We start from the raw sequence: 24,018 nt of genomic DNA, 5'->3' as shown, positions 1-24,018 counted from the left end.
TTACAGTGGCAGTCCCACTTTAATAACGCAATTAACAAAGGAGTTGGGGAGGATCTCGTTCCTACTGCCATTCAATGTCGATGTGAAGAGTAACGATTACAATAGCGGACGACCTCCTGATGAGTCACTATGGATGTAAAATATTAATTACACTGACTGACAGAGCAAATGCAACACCAAGAAGGAGTGGTCAGAACTTTATGCCAATTGCAGGGTAGACTGACGTCGCTGAGGTATGCTCATGATGTGAAATGCGCCGCTGTGCTGCGCACGTAGCGAACGATAAATGGGACACGGCGTTGGCGAATGGCCCACTTCGTACCGTGATTTCTCAGCCGACAGTCATTGTAGAACGTGTTGTCGTGTGCCACAGGACACGTGTATAGCTAAGAATGCCAGGCCGCCGTCAACAGAGGCATTTCCAGCAGACAGACGACTTTACGAAGGGTATGGTGATCGGGCTGAGAAGGGCAGGTTGGTCGCTTCGTCAAATCGCAGCCGATACCAATAGGGATGTGTCCACAGTGCAGCGCCTGTGGCGAAGATGGTTGGCGCAGGGACATGTGGCACGTGCGAGGGGTCCAGGCGCAGCCCGAGTGACGTCAGCACGCGAGGATAGGCGCATCCGCCGCCAAGCGGTGGCAGCCCCGCACGCCACGTCAACCGCCATTCTTCAGCATGTGCAAGACACCCTGGCTGTTCCAATATCGACCAGAACAATTTCCCGTCGATTGGTTGAAGGAGGCCTGCACTCCCGGCGTCCGCTCAGAAGACTACCATTGACTCCACAGCATAGACGTGCACGCCTGGCATGGTGCCGGGCTAGAGCGACTTGGATGAGGGAATGGCGGAACGTCGTGTTCTCCGATGAGTCACGCTTCTGTTCTGTCAGTGATAGTCACCGCAGACGAGTGTGGCGTCAGCGTGGAGAAAGGTCAAATCCGGCAGTAACTGTGGAGCGCCCTACCGCTAGACAACTCGGCATCATGGTTTGGGGCGCTATTGCGTATGATTCCACGTCACCTCTAGTACGTATTCAAGGCACGTTAAATGCCCACCGCTACGTGCAACATGTGCTGCGGCCGGTGGCACTCCCGTACCTTCAGGGGCTGCCCAATGCTCTGTTTCAGCAGGATAATGCCCGCCCACACACTGCTCGCATCTCCCAACAGGCTCTACGAGGTGTACAGATGCTTCCGTGGCCAGCGTACTCTCCGGATCTCTCACCAATCGAACACGTGTGGGATCTCATTGGACGCCGTTTGCAAACTCTGCCCCAGCCTCGTACGGACGACCAACTGTGGCAAATGGTTGACAGAGAATGGAGCACCATCCCTCAGGACACCATCCGCACTCTTATTGACTCTGTACCTCGACGTGTTTCTGCGTGCATCGCCGCTCGCGGTGGTCCTACATCCTACTGAGTCGATGCCGTGCGCATTGTGTAACCTGCATATCGGTTTGAAATAAACATCAATTATTCTTCCGTGCCGACTCTGTTTTTTCCCCAACTTTCATCCCTTTCGAACCACTCCTCCTTGGTGTTGCATTTGCTCCGTCAGTCAGTGTATTTTCGTTAGATTTCAAGATGAGACTTAAAGTTGATAATTTGAGTTCCTCGTTCAACCCTTTAGTACTGATTAGATGGCGCCCAGATATGTAACTGGAGCATCCGTATCTTCATATTTTTGTTTGTTGGGTTAGATTCGAGCCGTAAGACCCCTGAGATAAATGCTCTTTGGGACTCAGGCTTCTAGCGGGTGCAGTATGTTGGAACTTGCCACTAATATTCTCAGAGAGTCTCCAACTTGTAAATCACTAGCTTTATAGCAGCACAAATTATAAATAAAATAAATGGTTCCATTCGGGGACAGCTGCCTCTTCAGGGGAATCATGATGATGATTTTTGTCAAACGGGTCGTTAACATCTCGGACATCGGCCCAGGGTAGTATTCAAAACATATTAAAATGTATAAATAATAGACATTAATTACAAATATTAGTGAAATATTTTGCAACGGCAGCTATTCACTCTCTCCCTACTTAAGTTCTTTCTGAAGTGACCAATTCATATACGGTGCACGTGGTCTTCGTTTCAGGTCACGTAGGCCTATATTTTCTAATTAACATACTTAACTTACGACAGGCAAGATGCTTGTGGATTTTGGCAAGAGTTTGAACTAATAGTCTGCATTCTTATTATCGCAATCTAAGAGTCCTCCAGAATCTAGCGCATACTACGGTTCTTTAGGGAGATGTGCGTTAATGGTAGAGGTTGTAAACGACCGTGCACCTGATTGTATGGAAATTCTTTCACAGGAGCACAGTAAGGACCAGAGCACACTAACAACTCATTGCATAAAAGAGACTAACAAAGCGTAAGTATTATTATTATTATTATTATTATTATTATTATTAGCGTATGATGTGTACATGACAATCAAAATATACAAACATTATACAAATATACAAATATACAAGTTGGTGACAGCATCAGGACTTCACTTTTATATTTTAATGTCCAAATATTTTATCCATGTAATCACTTCCAGTGTTACTTCAAAAAAATTCCTCCGCATAATCAGGAAATGCACGTAGGGGGCACCGCAGTCACAGCAGGAAGAATCTACCCATCTGCATATAAGTAAGGCTGCGCCAGTTCTACCAACACAACATCGGATACTGTTCAGAGTTGACCAAACAGCACGGGGCAGACTAAAGTCAGCCAGTTTCATGTTGAAGTCGGAGATATCACATATGACATCCTCCACTCTTCTCTCCAGGCATTCCTGGGATTGAACCGAGGACACGGCAGGTCCAAAGCTGTCATCCACGCTGGTTTTCTTGATTTCAGCCTAGTTGTAGTGTGCTGCTTTATATCTTAATATATAGGAAGGGCCTCATTCTTCACTATTCTGCACCATAAGCTAGTAAGGGCTTGTTGTCTCGGTACCGGGAGGTACACCTCAAAGCCGCGCATTCAAAATAAGCGCCTTAATGAACTCCTCTATCGAACAAAAGTGTAAACTAATACAACAGGGACTTAGAACTTTAAGCAGAAGATGTCACCACCGACATATTATGTAATTTTGTTGTTGTGCAGTTTCCTAAACTGACTGAATTTCTCCTTGTTTTGTTTTGATATTCATCAAGAAGTTTGGACATTTTTCTACAGATTACACCACTAAAAACTATAATCATGCACCGTGGTGCAAAGTGAAAGAACATATTATTTAAAGAAGTTTTGTACTTCTAGGTTTTTGTAACTGATTGATGTTCATTTATTTTTGGGTTGGCAATTTTTCCTTTTTATTTCCGCCAGTTTTGAATCTAGCCAATCACTAATTTCTGTAATTAATTTTAAACCTATCACAAGCTTCTTGTTCAATTCTGAGTGTTGAGCCATGCTAAAATGGCATGTTCATAAAAATGATGTTTTCCATATTGCAAAGGGCTTATCGGCCTCAAATCGATTGAGTTAAGTGTTTCCATGATTGTGCCAGAGAGGGCAGCTTCCTCGGTCATGAGCACGGAAGATCATTCTTTCGGCGAGACTGTTGTTTTATCTCTTTGGAGCGAATCTTTGCATTGTTATGTGTGTGCAATATAAACATGGACCCCACGCAGATTGGAGTGGCGTTTTTATGCCATAAATGGGTTTTCAATAGATTTAAACTTGACCCATACTACCATCCTTCTTGTTACTTTCATTATTGATATTACAGGTTATTTCTATGGTTCTGATTTGCCATTCTCCTCTTTTAATGATGGCCGATTGATATGCATCCTTCTGCTCTAAGAAAGGCCTGTGTGTCTGTTGTTGACGTGATTGTGATGTGTTCATAGATGGGTCTCTGATTGAATTTATTTACGTTCACTACATTGTAAAGTATTTTACCATCGAATGAATGTACGCTCTGCGTGTCGACGCGGAGTCCATTCGTGTCGTACGAAGTGCGTAAGCTGATGGGTTTGTGCGTGACCACTGGGTCCCTATTATCCTCCTGCTAATTGTCTGCGCCGTGCACGCTATCTCTCACATATGTGAGATCTTTGTTTGTGACCATGAGAGTCGTACTATTTGAGTTGGTGTTCAACTTATTAACTGGAGCAACTGCTCGTATTGTTTGCCGATGTCGGCAATGTCTGAATGTTTGAGTGTGTGTTGGTGAGTGGAAGGAGAGAAAGGATGACGTATCGGTCAGCTCTATTTATATATTTGACATTGTTTCTGAGCCTCATGCTTGTTGCCGGTCGGTGATATTTATTTTGCCTTGGTCTCCGTCATGGCCGTTTGTTTGCCCACGACGCCGCCATGTTTGTTTTATTATATTCAGGCTATGCGGATGTCTGTGTTTCTCTTTGGGTTTGAATTTTGTTTATTTGGTCCAGAGATGTTTCTCTCTGTGCTATGTTGTGATCTTTCACATTTTATTTTACCTTCTCTGGGTTTTTCCTTTTTTCCTTCTTGCTGCGTGGGAACTTTGATCTGTGGTAATTGTTGAGACGATATGGAAGTAAAATAGACGCGTATGTTAAGAATTTTATTAATCTCGCGGAAAGAATGGCCGAGTTGATCCGTGTAGATTGTATTCACATTACCACATTATATAGCGAGATTGCAATTGAGACGGTGAGCCCATCGTATGAATAATTTAAGCTTGGTGTTTGAAAAGCTGTGCTCAAGCATTAATGTTAGGACTCCAATTGGGTGAACTATGCACATGTACGTATCCTTTCTTTTAATTGCTGGCTTCATTTCTTGTTTTTTTAAATTTTATCTCAATAAACCCTCATTTAAATTTTGTTTGAATTTTATTGCTAGTAGCCTTAGTCTCGTTCCTGTTCTGCATTGAAATGAGGGTCGTTTCCAGTTCAGGGCTGTGTCATTGGCTTTTCCTAGTCGCGGTCCACGCCTCGAATCTCCCGACGTGTGTGCATTATGGTGACGTCGATTGTCGGTAAGGGAGGGAGTGCGGCTCAGTGTTACTTTTGAACTCAACCAATAAAATTGAGAGGGTGTGGCTAGTTTAGTCTCGAATGATCTCGAACCTTCCCTTAGGGTTTATAAACTGCAGATTTTCACGTTTCTGGGCCAATTGATCGTCGCCTATCTGAGTGAATGTGCATACGCAGGAGGCGGGCGGCCTCTTTCGTCGGCAGCAGAACATCTATAAGGTAATGGCCACATAAACTACATCTTTCCGCATATTATTCCAAGGGGAAGGTCAGAATCTTTAACCATGTAACCTACGTTTCTAAAATGTAACTTCCTCCGGCTAATGTAAATGTTCATAAAGCTTTAACTGTAAATCGGGGATAGAGAGTGAATTACCCTCTCCAGCTCCCCTTTATCTTGGTTTGAGGTGACTACGTTTTGTAATTTTTTTCTTCTGCAAGGTGTTAAAGTAATTTCTATACGAGTCACCTTAGTAGTTTGGGAATAGCCCCTGTTTCATTGGCCTAGAGCCCTTTAGGATTTTAAGGTTTCATTATCTGGAGCGCAGTGTTCGCCTCCATTCAGTTTGCGTTTCGGGCCGTTTACTTAACCTGTTCCTTTTCTCAAAGGCCCTGTAGGTTATGTACGAGATACCCCTGTGTGATAATATTTAAATTTGTAAATAGTGCCTTGAAAGGCCAGAGTTCGTCACTTTTCATGCAATGTTGCCTTGAGTTCGCTTGGAAACCTGAGAGTCTTTTAGCTCTTTTTCAAGTTTTCTAACTGAAAAGTGTGCCTCTGGGAGGCTAGATATTGTGATTTAGGGAGCAAGTGCTCTTGAATTTGGGGATTTCTGCCCCTTACTAAATAATTCCTGTTCCTTTTGTAAAATTCTAAAACTAGGGACTCCAAGTCCAGAATTTGTAAAAATCACTAATCTTGAATTTTTCTAGTCTTGTTTCAAGATTGCTTTGCGCCTGGTATGTTTTCTTAATTTTCACCAAGTGAAAATTGTTAAGTTGTTGTTTTCTGGAAAAAAATATAACCTGCAGTTCAAGTTTTAAATTAATTATGATCTTGTAGATAGACCCATTCGCCCCAACACCTTCTTTAACCTCTTTCTGCTCCACGGGTAATGCCGGAACAGTCTCCTTATATGAGGGGGAGAGATAATGCACAGGACAGGCAGCACTGCACTGAAGTTGAATAGAGCGTGGCGAAGCTAGATTTCAATTAGATTGCAGCGAGAGCTATTTAACCATATTGCGGCACAGTACTAAGCTAGTCTACTCTACTCAGCCCCAACGATCCCTGTCTACGTCTTGTGACAAAACAAGTTATAGTTTGTACCATAATTTGAGATATCATTCATAATAAATAATGGATATCCATTAACGTGAACTATAAAATTACAGTAGACATTAATATGAGGTACTCCCACGTTTCCAACGCTGACAGAGTTCAATCAGATAATGGAAGCGATATTAGGAAAAAAAAGTTATGCGGCAAATAGTTATAGGATTTCTGATATTAAGACCGAATTAATTATTTAATTAATTTTAAATACTGAGAATTAATTAACAAAATTGCCATCAGCGAGAACGGTGATGCTGATTATTTACCGATAGAGATAACATAAAACGTAGCAATGGTAATTATTTTCCGCTTGCAAGAGTCCACACGGCCGGATATTAGGCAGACGTGGAGCAGGTCAGCATGAAAGAAATGCTTTCAGATTTCTCCCAACATTATCAGTGATCAGAAGCACGATAAGATTGAAAAGGGAGCAAGGCCTTATAAATAAACTTTTTTTAAATGGAAAGAAAGTGTGTTATATATTTCAGTTTATTGGTGATGACAGTTGGAATCGTGTACATACAGTTTATTAGGTCGCGTCAAATCTTAAAGTTTATTTCTAATACAATACGGATAGCCCACAACGCGCGACTAGCGCGCGCACTACAATTCGTACTGGTCTGTGGCTTAAATCCCTGCCGAGACCACCATAGTTCAATCCGGAGAGCATCAGACACGTAATCCGACCAATGGGGATTCGGTCCCCACTGGTGTCCGGTTGAGAATTTTGTTCTGTATTCAACATCTCTTCAGCATTCACTGCATGTTCTCGACACGATCTACTTAGCTGTAAGTCTATTTCAAGTAGAACGAAATATTATTATTATGACAATATTTGGACACATCACTATATTAGTAGCTACGAAATCAGGGAAGCCAGGGAAATATCACCATAGCCACAGTATGTTCTCTCTCGACCTTGTGTCGTTGCCTACAATATCACTGACAAACGTTCGGCTCCATGCCTAAAGAGTTACCGTGCTGGCCTTTGGTGACAGGGGCCTCAACTTCGATTCCCGACAGGGCCGCGAATTTTAAGAATCATTGGTTACTTCTGCTGGCAAGGGGGCTTGCTTTATGTGTCGTATCCTGATCACGACGCGCAGGTCGCCTGCGGCAACGACCTGCATCTGGCGAGCCGAACTTGTCCTCGGACACTCCTGTCCATTACAAAGTCAAACAAATTACACTACTACCTTCAGAGAAGACTGCTGATTTCGCCAGTAGAGTTGTTTTAATAAACCACTTTGAATAATAAACACTTCAATAAGAAAATCATATACTGTATTGCCATTTTAAGTAAGCGTGGAACTTATTTTTTTTGGCCAGGGAAATTCTCTTTCTGGGGAAATGTAGGAAATCTTCTGAATGAATTTTCTTTCTGAAATATGATTTCATAGGTCCTCTAATTTCCCAGGAAAGTTTAAACATCACTAACTGAGGTTGTTCGCGCACGCTAGTGGAAGACACGGCGAGTAATTTGGTTTCCATAATGAATTCGTATCAGTTTTATTAAAACAGCATTAACTGTGTTATGATTTATGATATCAAAATCATTATGAGCACTAGCTCAGTGCGATATGGCACGGCCAATTATGATTGCTAGCTCTGTACTTGGGAGACAGGTGGGTTCGAATCCTCCCGTCGGCCATCCTCGAAATGATTTTCCATGGTTTCCCATTTCAACTCCAGGCAAATGTCCGGATGGTAGATTTCTCAAGGCCATGGCCACTTGCTAGTCCGCACCGATAGCAACACCCTCACACAGCAAGCCATACGCCCCTACTTTCACCTGATAGACAAGAACATTCTCCGTGCGATATTTGGTGAACACACCATGAGATTGAACGATGACTCATTATATAATTGAAGACATGAGTGCATAACTAGATAATGACCACATTTCGCGAAAATTAGCTTTTGACTTCTATTTGTAGCCATAACTGCCCTCTATCAGTTACTATAGAAGTTAATTTCAGAAAGTGCTTATTTTTCTCGCTAGATGGCCTTTAAGTTTCAACTGGTTCCTTTCTGAGTGCAAGACTTGGATAATAACCGGAATTATCCAGTTCTTACTCTCAGTTGCCCTCGTGCTGAAGAAGAGTAAGGAAGGTGGCTGAATGCAGTGAGTTATTGTGTGCTCCAAATGCAAGCTTTAATTCAGAGGTAGGTTCCATTAAGAGCTGCATTTTAGTGTTAAATGTATAGAATGTATATTACAGAATATTCAGTTTAATGTTACATTGTATTATACAACAATATTTTAGACCAAAATATTATATTCAAATAAATGTGGAAGTTTGAAGCCCACACTTTATGCTTTTATAAATTATTGTCATTTTTAGATACCGCTACGAAGTTCTACTGATTCCTCTCCAGTAAAGAGTAAGAAAAGGACAAGAAAAGAAGATAACTGGCAAAGGAATGTTAGGAAACGAAATATTTTGAATGGAGAAGAATATATATCAACAGGGAAACTTGTGCCTGTAAAGACAGTTGCTCCAGATTGTTTTTGTAAGAGAAAATGTACAGCCAACTTCTCCAAAGATATTAAACAACGAATTCTTAGGAATTTAAACAAAATGAGTGATAAGAATGCTCAGGATCCATACCTCATGGGCTTAATAACCTCACATAATATTCAGAGGTAAGCTTTAAATAAATATTGGTTTTAGACATATATTTTGTAGGAGCATTAAACACACAACAATGCAATATATTTTTGTTGTAGAAGGCGCCCTGATCTCAGCATGAAGTGGAGAAGGAAGAATAAGCTTGCTGCAAGAAACAATGCAACTGAGAGTGAAGATGAGGATGAAGAAATAGGTGTAGAGCCATTATGTAGAGAACTACATTCCGCATAAAATTAAAACTCTGCACATTTTTACTGACAACTGTGCAGGGCAAAACAAGAATATTTTGATGGTTCAGTAATTAAGTACACTAGCGGCTTCGGGCAGATTTGTCAAAATATATCACCATTTTCCAGAACGTGGAAATTCGTTCATGCCCCGTGATCGTACCTTCGCACAGATTGAAAAGCTAAAACGCAAGAAAGAGTATGTGTTTGCCCCTCAGGAATGGTATGGTATTGTTTCATCTGCTTCCCAAAAATTTGCTGTGGTGAAAGTACACCAGGACATGGTATTTGATTTTAAACATCACTTGGTGTCACATTTTAAGAAAATAATAAAGAATGGTACTGAATCATTCAGAATAAGTAGGTACTATAAATTTGTTTATGAAGGGAGAGAGCTGTCTGTTTCTGCTGGTCAAAACACTTTTGTTCATACAAAATTTCGTCTGTTCAAGACGAAACGTACTCCAATATTACATCCCGCCAAGTTGTACCAAACTCCACTGCCTTTGAATAACAAGAAGTACAGAGATCTGATGAAATTGGCACAGAAGTATATTCCTCCTGCACACATGAAATGGTATTCCGATCTCAGATGTGAACGCGAGGATGAAGAATATGGCTCTGAAAGTGAGGCATCATACCACGAGTTCTAAAAACAGTTTTCAACCATATTTTACTTAATACTTATTATGTATGTCATGCACTGGGCTTTAAAACTCAATATTTCATAGTTAAAACATTAAAACATGTAATGGCATTCATTCTCCAATTTCTATTCCCGTTTTCGCATTCCTTAAAACACCTGAGTGCAAGAAATGGATAATTCCATCACACATTTTCTCGTTTTTTTATTATTTCTAAATGGAGTATAGGGTTAAAAATTGAAGCAGTAGTGTATATTTATATATACTTTCACATTAAACTGAAACCTTTAATGAGTTATAGGATTTATATAGTTTTAAATGTTTTTCTCGTTTTTCTCAGAACTTAACTTTTGGTTATTAGCTAGTTCTTGCACTCAGGTCTTCAATTATCCAATTATTTCCTGGATTTTACCAAAATCTAGAGTTCAAAACACGTGCGTCGGCCAACCTTGGCAGGAACTTCATATAACAGTAATGCCTATGTTTGCCTGCACAAATCCTTCTTCTTTAGGTCTTTCAGTCTACCGACTCACGGAGTTTCTTAGTCTTTTCTTTCATTTACTTCGGACTCTTAAATCTGTGTTGTTCTAAGGCCAACTGACTTTAATGGCTGCCTTCCTTGGAAGGCACAGGATGGCTTAGCTCACGTTAGTTTTAAAACGAAAACTTGCAAACTATTGCAATTCATGTATTTCCAAGAAAACTTCCATTCCCTTCCTTCCTTCCTTCCTTCCTTCCTTCCTTCCTTCCTTCCTTCCTTCCATTCCCTTCCTTCCTTCCTTCCTTCCATTCCCTTCCTTCCTTCCTTTTGGTTTGTGAAAACGGCTCTTCATTACTCCATCTTGAATCAGAGCTGCCGACGAGTAATTTTCCTACCGAAACCCGGTTGATATTTATGAGAGTTAGGAGATTTATTGGCAGAATAAAGAATCCCTTTTCAATGCAAAATTATGGCATTTGGCGTCTCCTAAAACGCACAGCAATAAAGATACGTTAATCAGAAAACATTAAAAGAATATTAATGAAGTCTATCTCCTTTTTCCTCTCACCTCACTTCCGGTTTCGTGGAATTCTTTCCCGCCTTTCCCACTCATGGTATGTATTACCCTCACAGTAACTGCATAGAGAAGGTCCATGGGAGTGCATGGAACTGAAATGAATTCGATCCCTTAAAAAGTAGAACAGTTGGTATGATAAGCCCGGAGCCCATGTCAATATTTTCACCGATATTAATGCAACGGTGTTAAAAATTCAGCATGCGCCTTGTTATCGAGAAGTAGGTTACTAACTGTACTGTAGTTGAGTTATCGATTCTTTCAGTGAAGTCGACAATGTCCTTGACCCTGTCAAAGCTTCCGGAACTACTCTGTCGGCGTTATACAAGACAACCGCTCTCGAATGCAGGACCAAACAATAGATCATGTTATTCAGTTGTATTATTGCGGGAAGTACAGGAACGGTATGCTAGGTGTGTGACGTCAGTGGACTCGCTGTGTGCCGAGCGCCCCGCATAGCTTCATTAACGCAAATACGTTTACCTTGTAATGTAATATTTTCACACGAAAACCGCTAAGAGATTGCGGAAAACTATTATTTGTTATTTAATTTGTGTTCTTTTGTAAATATTGCAGACCGAGCCTGAATGACCCCATACATGTACACATTAAATAGATCAAGAAATAATATTAACCGATAAAGTGGAGAAAGTGTGGGAATGTTATGCAAGGAACTGTTCCTATTTTCTTGAGAGTTGAGAACATTTTGTTTAACAAAGATATATCCAATGTTTGTGCAGAGTTGAGTCTTTTGGGAATCTATAAAAAGACAACTTTCTTTGCGTTGTTGGCCACAGTCTAAAACCGCACAGCGCGGCACAAACGCAACATATACACTGGAGTTTACTTCACACACGAACGATACGCATGAGTTCACGACTTTTAAAACATTCGCAAACCTGGAAAGTAATTAAATAATTGAAGAAATACCTAACTACAGCAAAGCACGGAATGCCGACACCAACGACTGAATGTATACTGTAGTCCGGTCGCGGTCGCGTTTCCTTCTTTCTTATTCCGTTTACCCTGCAGGGTCGGTTTTTCACTGGGACTCAGCGAGGAATCCCACCTCTACCGCCTCGGTGGCAGTGTCCTGGAGCGTACGACTTTGCGTCGGGATACAACTGGGAACGAGGACCAGTACCTCAACAAGGCGACCTCACCTGCTATGCTGAACACAGGCCTTGTGGGGGCATGGGAAGATCGAAAGGGACACAAAAAAGGAAGAGGGACGGAAGCGTCCGTGGCCGAAAGTTAGGTACCATCCGCGCATTTGCGTCAAGGAGAAGTGGGAAACCACGGAAAACCACTTCGAGGATGGCCGAGGTGGGAATCGAACCCCCTGTCTACTGACTCAGTTGATCTCTCGAGGCTGCGTGGACCCCGTTCCAGCCCTCGTACCACGTTTCAAATTTCGTGGCAGAGCCGGGAATCGAACCTGGACCTCAAGGGGTGGCAGCTAATCACACTAACCACTACACCGCAGAGGTGGCGTGGTCGTTTTTATGAAATATAGTCACATTTTCTACGGAGTGCAACATTTTGTACAGCCCCTTGGTGGGAATATCAAGGCCAAAAGCTTCCCATTTGACACGGGCTGTAAGGTGACAATGTGTTCCTCATTTGCGGGGAGAGTCATGCAAATCAATGCCAAACGTGTTGGCCGTGCGGTCAGGGGAGATATGGGCTCTGCCGGCAGCCTTCAACATGGTTTTCCATTTTCACACCAGGAAATGCTGCGGCTGTACCTGCTTCCTTCCCATCGTCGCCGTAACACCTACCTCTATCAGTGAGACATAAAGCCAATTGTAAACAATAAAGATGTTACAATGCTTCCCTTATTTTACGAATACTCTTCCGAATTCTGATTTTTGTGAACATATTGAGTTCTTTAACATGTATTTCATGTTTATGTTCTCTTGGAAGCCTGGATCGCAATTCCATTTCGTAACCTTGAGCCGAAGAGGCGAACGTCAGGGCCAGGGTGCCAACTGCAGTACTCTATCTCTCCGGTACAAGGAACAACATTCAATCGATGTGACTAAATTTTCTTCGTATTCGTATGTGGATGGACTATCGACGATTTTGGATATGCTTATCTCTAGAGCCCGGATTTCCATGCACTATGCATTCATTCACTATCAAATGATGGAACATGCACATAAACTGGAAAATATGCACTATCAAAATTCAGTTCAACATTGTTATATTTTCACTTCTTTTTGACAACAACTTATTTCTTTATTCGTGTCAGTAGCACAATATAGATTTCCCCACATTTTCTTCATTCAAGTTCATTCGTTTTTCTATCAGAACATTCCTGAACCCAGAAAATGATCTTTCTACGTCACAGAAAGTGACAGGTTTATACTTAAATGAAGACATTTAGGATGAAGTAGGCCTATGAAGCCTCCGTACCTCAGGCGCAGCGCGTCGGCCTCTCACCACTCGGTTCCGTGGTTCAAAACCCGGTCACTCCATGTGAGATTTGTGCTGGACAAAGAGGAGGCGGGACAGGTTTTTCTCCGGGTACTCCAGTTTTCCCTGTCATCTTTCATTCCAGCAACACTCTTCACTATCATGTCGTCTCATCTGTCAGTCATTAACCATTGCTCCAGACGAATGGGACAGGCTTCGGCAGCCGGCACAATTCCTGTCCTCGCTGCAAGTTGGGGGCTTCATTCATTCCATCCCTGACTCGCTCACTGACTGGAAAACAGGTTGTAGATTTTAATTTCATATATCTGAAGTTATCTCTTTTCGAAAATTAACTTATCAATTCCTTACCTCAGTCCACTCAGACACAGGTGGCATGACACCAAGAGCTCAACACTAAATTACAATTTGAAGCGTGTACGCGTGCTGCCTTCTGGCCTCAGACGTGTGAACAGTGAGAGTTCTGAGTTCGGAGTAGGAAAATCCAGGAAAATAAAACAGGATTCAATGCAAAACCAAGGTTCATACGCTGCTATCTCAGCAACGCGGCGACACAGTAGTGTGATTCAAGTTTTGATTTCTTCGTCTAACATAGACGAAACAAAAAGAAATAACATTTAGTAATGAAAAACGTAGGGTTCAGTTTTTACTGAGACACCTTATTTCTAAGGATTAGAGCGGTCGTCGTGGGGTCCTCCCGCTTATTTCAATGTTTACTCAAGCAGCAGACAAGAAAGTCCTGGCTAACCTCTAAAGATCTAACGTTGTATGCCAGGAATACTTTTTCTTTCTCTCTTAATAATATAAAAATAACGTGGACGTACGGTTCCAAATTCTGCACATTCATGTTCACTATCACACAAATATATGCGTCAAAGTCAGAAGAAAAGTCATATAATCCAATATAAATGTCCAATTATTCGCTATTTAAAGCAAAATTTTCAAAATATGCATTATAATCAAATTTTCTCCCCAAAAAGACCCAAACATCCAAACATGCACGGAAAAAGTACGGCTGTTTGGAACTGACTGGTCATAAAACGAATATTTGCAAAGTTTCTACTTATCACTGTCCGCCTCCTTAACGCTGGGAGCCTGGTTCGATTTAGGTACTGCTAGACATTTAGGAATTGCAGGAGGGCTGGTACATGCAGCTCAGCCTGGAAAGAGCACTCACTACCACAGGTAAGGTAAGGGTTATTCTGCCCGAAGGCAGGTCCGAACCTCCGCAGAGGTGTTCCTGAACCGGAGTTTACGTGCGGTAGGGTGGCCAGTTCCTTTCCGCTCCTCCATTCCCTTACCCCCCACTAACAGCGCGTGGCAACCCATCCAACTCCTGACCACGCCCAATGTTGCTTAACTTCGGAGATCTCACGGGATCCAGTGTTTCAACACGGCTACGGCCGTTGGCACTACCACAGGACACGTCCATATTTACCGCAGAAATTCCGTAAGGAATGTTAGTGCTTAATAATTAATATCTTTGTTGACATTGTACAGTGCAAAGTTATCAGCATTGGCATAACGAAATAAATCATCAACTAGCAAAGCAGAGCATCTCAGAACGCTATTGCGGTTCAATATACGGAATTTATACCATTACTACGCAGAAAATCTCATAATTATTGGTCGAATCAAATCAATCAAATCAATCAATACTGATCTGCATTTAGGGCAGTCGCCGAGGTGGCAGATTCCGTATCTGTTGTTTTCCTAGCCTTTTCTTAAACGATTGCGAAGAAATTGCAAATTTATTGAACATCTCCGTTGGTAAGTTATTCCAATCCATAACTCCCCTTCCTATAGAGGAATATTTGCCCTGATTTGTTCCCTTCAATTCCAATTTTATCTTCATATTGTGATCTTCCTTACTTTTAAAAACACCACTCAAACATATTCGTCTACTAATATTATCGCATGCCATCTCTCCACTGACAGCTCGGAACGTACCATTTAGTCCAGCAGCTCGTCTCCTTTATTTAAATTTTAATTCAGTCTTTGGGTACCGTCTTTATAGTTAGTTTTCCCCATCTTTTCATTTCCTCACTACCGATCGACGTGTGGCCTAATACCCGTGGGATATTTCGAACGCACCGCGACTGAGGAAGAAGAGTCTACATGCAGCGGTGAGTATCATTTAAATGTCATTTATTACAGGAGCAGCCGGCGCACAAAGGAAGGAAGAAGATCACCGTATTTGTTGCCTTTGAAAGGGCACAATATATAATTCCATATTTCAATAAAAATAACTAAATATATATGTACATATTTCAATAATTATTAGTACATATAAATCCGTTCCCTGCTTATAAGTTTTTATTTTTTATTTTTTAGAATTCAGACTTCCCTTATAGGAGATTAATAGAAGAGTTTCGACCCTTGGAAGAATGGGGTTATCATCACAAAGGACGTGGAAATAAAGACTCCCAAGTCTTGGAAAATTAATATCGAACAGGGGATGGGGAGATGAAAGGAAGTTAGATTGAGGAGCGTAATGCCTGACTCACGTTCGGGCGATCCTTGTCTGTACACGTACCGTACAACTAAAATACTTGTATAGGGGAGCTGCTAGAGTTGTTATACCTACAGTATTATTGGAGCTTTTTCAATCGTGCGCGGTGCGGCAATCCAACTGACGAGCCCGCTGGGGCGAAACGCTGCTAATTTCAAGACCTAAAGAGATTTTAATATTTTTAGTCCTAGAAGTTCAATTATGGAACCTAATTTATTATATTATTTCGATACGGCCTTTATTAATATACGAGGATGGTGGCATAAGCCATAGCAACTCCCATTTGTTCATGCAGTGGCGACGACTTGGGGGAGGAAGGCGCTCCCCACCTCAAACGTGGACTTTTGTGGCTGCTAAGGAGAAGAAGATGGTACTTAGCGGGCATTTCCCAATGGACACTGTTCAGTCAGCTTATCACATTTCGTATCCATAATGTACAGTAATATGACATTTCTGTATACTTGTGAATATAACTCCAAACCCCCCGTCACATGTCCTGAAAAGCATGCCAGTCATAGTACATAGGCACAGCAAGAGATGGCGATGGGAGTCAGGACAAGTGGGCAGTGGATGGAAATATGATTTTCTTGTTGTTGTAATATATTCAACTGTATATATGTTTTTATGCCATGCCATTTGAATCGTCGGGTTGCACTCAGGAAGTGCATATCATATCTATCACCATATTCCACCAATAAGTTACTAGCTACAGCAAGCTGAAGTAGGAGACACTTGTTAGTATTTGATCTTGATGTAATATTGTGTCCACTCCAGAGAGAATAAGCTAGTGCCTTGTTTGTAGGCGTGGAAAGGGATCTAGCACGCCACCCACCATGACAATTAGCACATTCTATTGGCAACATTATGAACTGTTAACATTTTAGTAGAATGTTTTAGCTGAGCCTATTTGAATCAGTATTTTTGAACGGGATATAGGTGTTCCGTATGGAAACAATGGTTTCTTTTACTTTACTCTTTAATACTGTGAAGAACTGACAAGACTATCACCCGCACAAAATGTTCTTACGTAAGCTTACATGTATGCATCTTAAGTGTTTATCTGGAAAAGTCTTGGAATACACAGTAATTATGCTTGTTACGCATCACATGTACATCTTATTGTTTCTCACGTGGTGATCTCAAACCCAGGACCGTGAACCTCTCGTACTGATGAAGCTCCCGTCGCACTGCACCGCTCACAACGAGAAAGGTGTTAGGTCTGTATGACGCTGCACTTGGAGACACAATCATTCAAGATAGGCGACTGGGTATGTTGTGATACGTGTCACCGTGCGGTAGGTGTTGGAACAGGTGAAAGAAAGCAGTTTAGTGATCAGGGAGGGGCAACTAAACGCTTATGTGATGAACATTTTTCAGCGTGTTTATGTTACTAGTTCTACGCACCCGTCTGTGATCCCACTTATTCCACAATATTGTAGAAATGAGCTTTTGCAATACGTGCAATTTTTATATTTTTGCTTGTAAATAAATCAATCTTCTGAGTTAATTATTGCATCATTTGTTGCCCGAAACTACAGAGTACTAGACTGTATTTCGCCATCGCAGAACCTTTGGTTTTTACATGCACTTTCGTTTACTTAAGTCTGAAATGTTAAATAATAACACTATTAATAACCGTCCTCTATTAACTCTAATCACAGTGAAAAGTAGAAGATGCCCGACACTTCTAAAAATGAAGATATAGGCCAAAGAAAGAGAAAGGCCACGAAAGGCGTGAACATGAGCGATTCCATGGAATTAGGAAAGTTAATACCGTCGGGGTCGGAAGAGAACAAGAGTTGATCAAGGGAGATCGGACATGATAGAGCCTGGCGCAAGTAAGTGGAAGCAATGCCAAGAGTCGGCTAAAGACCCCGTGGTTACAACCCACTCTCCAAAGTTAAGAGCCGCTTTTAGTCACCTCTTACGACAAGCGGGGGATTCAGGGGAGGATGGGAATGAGTCAGACTCCGTGCAGAACGGATGTGACGAGGTGGGAAGTTCTGCAACACCCGCCATATTCACCAGACTTGTCCTCATCGCCAAAGTGAAATAACCATTGTATGGCAGACGTTTCAAGAAACTGCCAGTGCTGTGAAACATGAGATTGCATGAGGCGACTGCTATGCCACGTCTCCCGCATCGCCGGCAACGTGTTGTGGACGACCTAGGAAACATTGTGTAGCAAAAGGATTTCCTGGCTGACAGTTCCTACTCGGCAAGTCGCACCGACCCTCGTGATGTTTATAAATTGAACGTTTTCCCTTTATTGAAATACTTGTCCGTCGTTTGCTTTTCTTGAAGTCTCAAGAGATCTGATTAAAGTCGGGACTTGCCCTGAAATTGGCTAATTCGTACTACACCTACAGTCAGGTTGCATCCTGGCTGAGATCTGCAAGGATGTCTGCGGAGGAGAAACGGAGAGAAATTGCCCCCTTTACAAATTCCAACTAGAGCACTGTTCAATAGCACGTGGAGAACACGTAGCGTTATGATTAACAAATCAAATAAACCATACCGAAAGAAATCCCTCCTCAATCCTCGATGAACAACAGTTGCGTGTAGAGAACGGACTGGGCCTTATCGAGAGCCTAGCTTTCGAAATAGTCATAAAGACTTGAAATTGAAATTGCTTATATAACAACTTCATATTTCGTAATATATTAACTGCATAATTATCTACGAGTTCAGATTAATTATAGGAAGTACGTGGAACTGAAGAGGTGAGCACGGAAGAGTCGTACGGTAAATGTGTTGCAATTCTTGAGGCTACGGATATTTCTTTTCAGCACTCCCGTCTATAAGCGTAAATCACCCGATAACCTGAGCTCATGAAAAGCCTATAGTAGACCGGGTAAATTATTATTTGGATCTGTCCATTTATATCCTTTGACCTACAATCCTATCGATTATAAGATACGTTTGAGTGCCTGAATTATATCCATGAAAATAGATAAATGCATAAGAAGGAAAGGAGGTAGATTATATATTGCAGCAATAGACCTGCAAAAAGCTTTTGATTCGGTTAGAAGACGGGCTGTCGTTGCGAATCTGGCTGGAACAGGGATTACACGTTATGTTAGGTCCGTATTGAAATGTACGTAAATACAAAGGATGTTACAAGTGTTATTTTAGTAACCACCTCTTCAATACAAAGAGATCTTTCTTAAGAATTGAATATTATTATAACATGTTAAGGGACATGTTTCGCCCATATTAAGGGCATCGTCAGCCTCAAACTCAAACCTGTATGGTGAAAAATCAGGATCCTGATTGTTCTTACAAGTCTTAAAAGAGGATATCAATAGGGTTGTTACTCTAAACATAACCTTCACGAATAGGGATGTCAAATAAAATTATTAAAACTATAGAAGAATTATATGCAGAAGTGAACTGCTCGATTAAATTTAAGGAAGATCTAACAGTAGGCAGGATACACTCGAATATCGGACTTAGGCAGGGATGTAAGCTATCACCAATTTTGTTTTTACTTTTTATTAATGATGTAATGGGCTGTCAGGGGAAGCAGGATAGGACAAGGCCCTGCTTAAATAGCAAAAACATTCCTGGCCTAGTGTTCGCAGACGACATCCTTCTGCTCTCACTAACAACAGTCGGTGTGTCTTAAGAAAACTGCAGTACATGGAATTTGAAAATAAATATAAAGAAAATAAAAGTAATGTTTTGTAAAAGAGGAAATTAAAGAGAAACGAAAGGCGTTGGTGGTTAGAAGGTGTAGAATTAGAAGTTGTAAATAAATTACAATACTAAGGAATCATAATAACATCGAATGGGATGTAAAAGGAACAAAGAAGACTGGCCGGCCTGTCAAGTGCAAGGTCTTTAGAAAGGAAGATGCCAAATATGGTATACAAGCTGCACAAGAGTGTTATCATGATCACTGCATGGTGCAGAAATATGGACTATCGAAGTAGACAAACTATTCTGTAAAATAATAATGGGTCTATCAGAATGCACAGAAAATAGTGGAGCTAGAAGATTATGTGAAGATATCAGCATCCGAGCAGATATAAGCAGGAAAGTTGGTTAAGATTCAGAAGGGCAGAGGGGAGGGAAATACTGAACCTAGATGATGATTATTGGGTGTCGAAAATGAAAAGTATGCTAGACAGAATAGGAATGGGAGAATACTGGGATAAAGAGCTGAACAGTAAAGAGAAGAGATTCATCAAAAAGTAACGAGGGACACAGAGAAACAGATGATTAGGCCAAAATGTGAAACCAAAAGAACACTAGCAGAATTTTGTGGAATTATTCAAATTATGTCAATAAGGAAAGAAAGACTCCTACATAGAGAACTAGGAGGTGTGGTGTGGTGGCTAATGGGGGTATATCAAAATAAGGGGATGAGAGAGAACCATAATAAAAATCATTGTTTATTCTGTGGAGAAATAATGGAAGAGGCTCATCTATTGAGAGTATGTAGTAGGGGAATTGATGCACCGATAACTAAATATTCTGGTGATGAATATAGATTAAAAGTAGAAAGAGAGAAGGAATTTTATACAATAGCTAAGTTGTTAACTAAAGAATGGATCACTCCAGGAAGAATAGCAAAGTTTTTTTTTTTTTTTTTTTTTTGTATCTTAAGAAGTGTGTGGCAGAAAGAAATGAAATGAAAAGAGATTAGCACTAACTAAAAGTACTGTTACTGTTAGATAAGTACTTGCGTCAAAAATAGTAAAGGTAAGATATATAGTGGGATTTAAGCAAGCAATGCGATAGTGTGATACACCTGAAAAGGAGCCTGTGGGGGCGCTTTTGTGTCTTGCCTGAAAAGGTTTGGCATAATATGTAATATCTGCTGAAAAGTGGGTATCTACAATGATTTAAATTATTTCTGCTGTGAAGTTGTTTGTTTGCCGCGAGGTGAGCAGTTATATTGTATGTTTGATAATGATCATAAGTGTATAAATAAGTTAAGGTAAGATACATGTTGTCCCAGACAATATAGCATTGCTAACGTCTAGGACAAAACAAATTATATTTAATATAATTAAACAAATATAAGAGGAAAATGTAATATGTAAGGGTTGTATCAATATTGAACACATTGCAATTAAAGAGTGTTCTCTCCCTTAATCTGGAACTAGGGGATGGGCGTACTCCTATTATATATCCATGAAGAGGTTGTTCGACATGTCACTAAATATATCATATACACGCACAGTCATGATATACGAGACGAACGTCTGAATAATCCAGTCTTACTCGTGTGTGAAAGCCGTATAGCATAGACACCGACTTACAACCACGCGGCCATGCTTCGAATCTTAACCAAAGTACCTGGAAATTTTTGACATAAAAAGGCACGACTTTACGGTTCGGATTCTTCTTCTACTTCCGACAGGCTACTCCCAGATTTCACATAAAATACTAACTCTGAATTTTTCAGAAGTGATGTGCGTAAGAAACTCAACAATTCACCATATTGAATATCCCTCAATGTTAACACTGGCTGGAGTTCAAAATAGTCGTTTCCACGTTCCACTTCTGTAGTACAACAATTCTGAGCGCAAGCTTGAGGCTGTATGTGTACGTAAAGATACATTTCTCAAGCCTTCTTCTTCTTCTTCTTCTTCTTCTTCTTCTTAACCGGCTTCGTAGTTCAGTTGGTTTGGTCCTCGTCTCCTGTTTTCAAGATTGTTGGATAGAATCGCGGTGCAGTGGACTGTGATTTAAAAGGTACTTATATGGGAAAGCCCCTTACCGTTTAGTTTTACTGGCATGTGAAAGAACAATTTCAGGGCAAAATATGGAGAGTTACTGAACACTTTCTACTACTACTAACAATAATAACATTAACTGATCGCTGTTTAAAGAGGCACAAAATGGTTATGAGTGTGAGGGGAATTTTATGTACCAAAATCATCAATGTATGCATATATTTACGCAGTAATCAGTTGAAAATATTTTCTAAATGAAGAAATATTGTTATTGGTTTAACGTCCCATTAACTCAGAGGAGTTTTCTACGACTATGTGCTAGGGCTAAGAAGGACGCAGCCTTGGCTTTAATTAAGGTGAAAGTGGGAAACCACGGAAACCATCTTCATGGCTTCCAATGATGGGGCTGAGTGACATTCAGTCTGGCATGCCTCAAACCTCGCCCACACTCTACTGTGCATTCTACAGGAGTGTTGGCTGCTGACAAAAGGGGAAGGAGACCATCTCGTTTTCTGTGCTGAGACATTCAAACTTGGCCGGCATAAAGTAAGTGGCAATCACAGAATATCCGACAAAATCTGAACCTAGAAACGTAGAACATTCGTGAGTACAGGTGGTGCAGCGAAGCAGAATACCAGCTGTGAGGACAAGTGAAGTGTTGCTATTCATAGTCCAGTACTCATTGGCTCATCCTCGATGAAATGAGTTCAGTATGACAGTGAGTGTAACAAAAGTGGAGCGTACCTCCAAAGGACACTGGGTACTGGTGAGAACTACTACTGTTACTAACGGTGCCATTCCGTTCAGTTTCTTCGTAACAATTTGTCGTCAGGTTTGTCTCTACGTTACCGGTCCCGCGGCGGTAGCGTGCTTGCTTCTTACCCAGAGGCCCCGGATTCGATTCCCGACCAGGTCAGGGATTTTTACCTCTATACAGGGTGGACAACGTAAGCTGAGACTTACAATTCCTCAAAAACTAAGCATTGTATAAAGAATGTCTGGAATAAACGCTGATAGGGGGATAGAAGACGCCGTGTTTTACTTGGAGAACGTTTGGATGGTCATGTGAGGAACCAACATTTTAAATTTTGTTTTCGCATTACTCATAGACAACTTTTGTATAAAGCACTTTGCAATTTTTCGTACACCAACGTGCATAACAATGAAAAGTATTTAACGAATTCATCGATGTGTTCCGCACAGTCCAGCGGCACTGTGCCCTTTGGTTTGTTTACTTTTTATTTTTCGCTAGTTGCTTTACGTCGCAGCGACACAGATTAGGTCTTATGGTGGGAAGGAAGCGGCCGTGGCTTTTATTAAGGTACAGCTCCAGTATTATTTACTTTCCGCGGTATCGTACTTGCAACCGCCTGACATTTGAACCATACGCAGTTGCCTTTGCAACAAGACAAAGTGGAAATGGTTCTCAGTTGTGGGGAATGTAGGAGAGATGTGGCACAGGCTATTCGTGTGTACGCCGGAAGGTTTCCCGATAGAACTCCATCAAGAGATCCATTTTATCGCGTGATAAAACAATTCACCGAAGAAGGCAGTGTTCAGGCAAAGAAGAGGAGGCGCGGACGAACCACTATTGACGACGATAGGGCAGTTGTGGTGCTGGCTGCAGTGAATTATGACCCCCATGTCACTTCTCGCGCATTCGCAGGAATGTGCAAATGCAGAATATTCATACGGCATAAATTCCATTCCTACCATATGTCATTACATCAAGAACTTTAGTGAATACACTAACGTTCTGTAGATGGAGTGGTAGTATCGCTCAGTGACGAGTGTACATTGACAAATTATGGTGAAGTAAATCGACACAATATGCATTATTGGGCTGTGGACAATCCGCATTGGTTACGAAAAGTGGAACATTAGAGACCCTGGTCGCTTAATGTATGGTGTGGGATTTTGGACCTTAATAGGTGCAAAGCACAGACACTTGTTGGAAGATGTACCATGCCCTGCGCACTACGCAAACACTGCTCGGGTACCATGATCGTTGAATGGGACGCGCAAGTTTCGTCAGCTGGCCTGCTCGGTCTCCTGACCTTACATCCCCGGACTGTTTCATATGGGGTTACGTGAAAGATCGAGTGACGACTCCAGTATTGAGACAGGCATCAATCGTGCATACACAAAGATGGAAAATGCATAAATGTAGAACATTTTGAACACGCTAAGGCCCGATGCGCATGCAATAACTAGTACCTATCATGAATGTTGTATTGTCCTCACCTGGGACAGAACCATGTACGTGTGATGAAAGCTGTTTAGTTTTGTATGAGGAACGCGAAAATGAAACTGTTTGTTCCTACGTGACGTGACCCTCAAATGACCATCCAAACGTTTTCCAAATAAAACACGACAAATAGCATGTTCTTCTCCCATAACATCAAGCAACTAGTTCGTTATACAACGCTTAGTTTTTGAGTCTCAACGTACGTGTTCCACCCTGCATGAGGGGCTGTGTTCGAGGTCCACTCAGCCTACGAGATTACAACAGAAGAGTTATCTGAGGGT

Source organism: Anabrus simplex, chromosome 4 (genome assembly GCF_040414725.1).
Source record: "Anabrus simplex isolate iqAnaSimp1 chromosome 4, ASM4041472v1, whole genome shotgun sequence".
In the NCBI taxonomy this organism is placed as follows: Eukaryota; Metazoa; Arthropoda; class Insecta; order Orthoptera; family Tettigoniidae; genus Anabrus; species Anabrus simplex.
The sequence above is the reverse complement of the archived record's forward strand: the minus strand, read 5'-3'. Positions refer to the sequence as shown.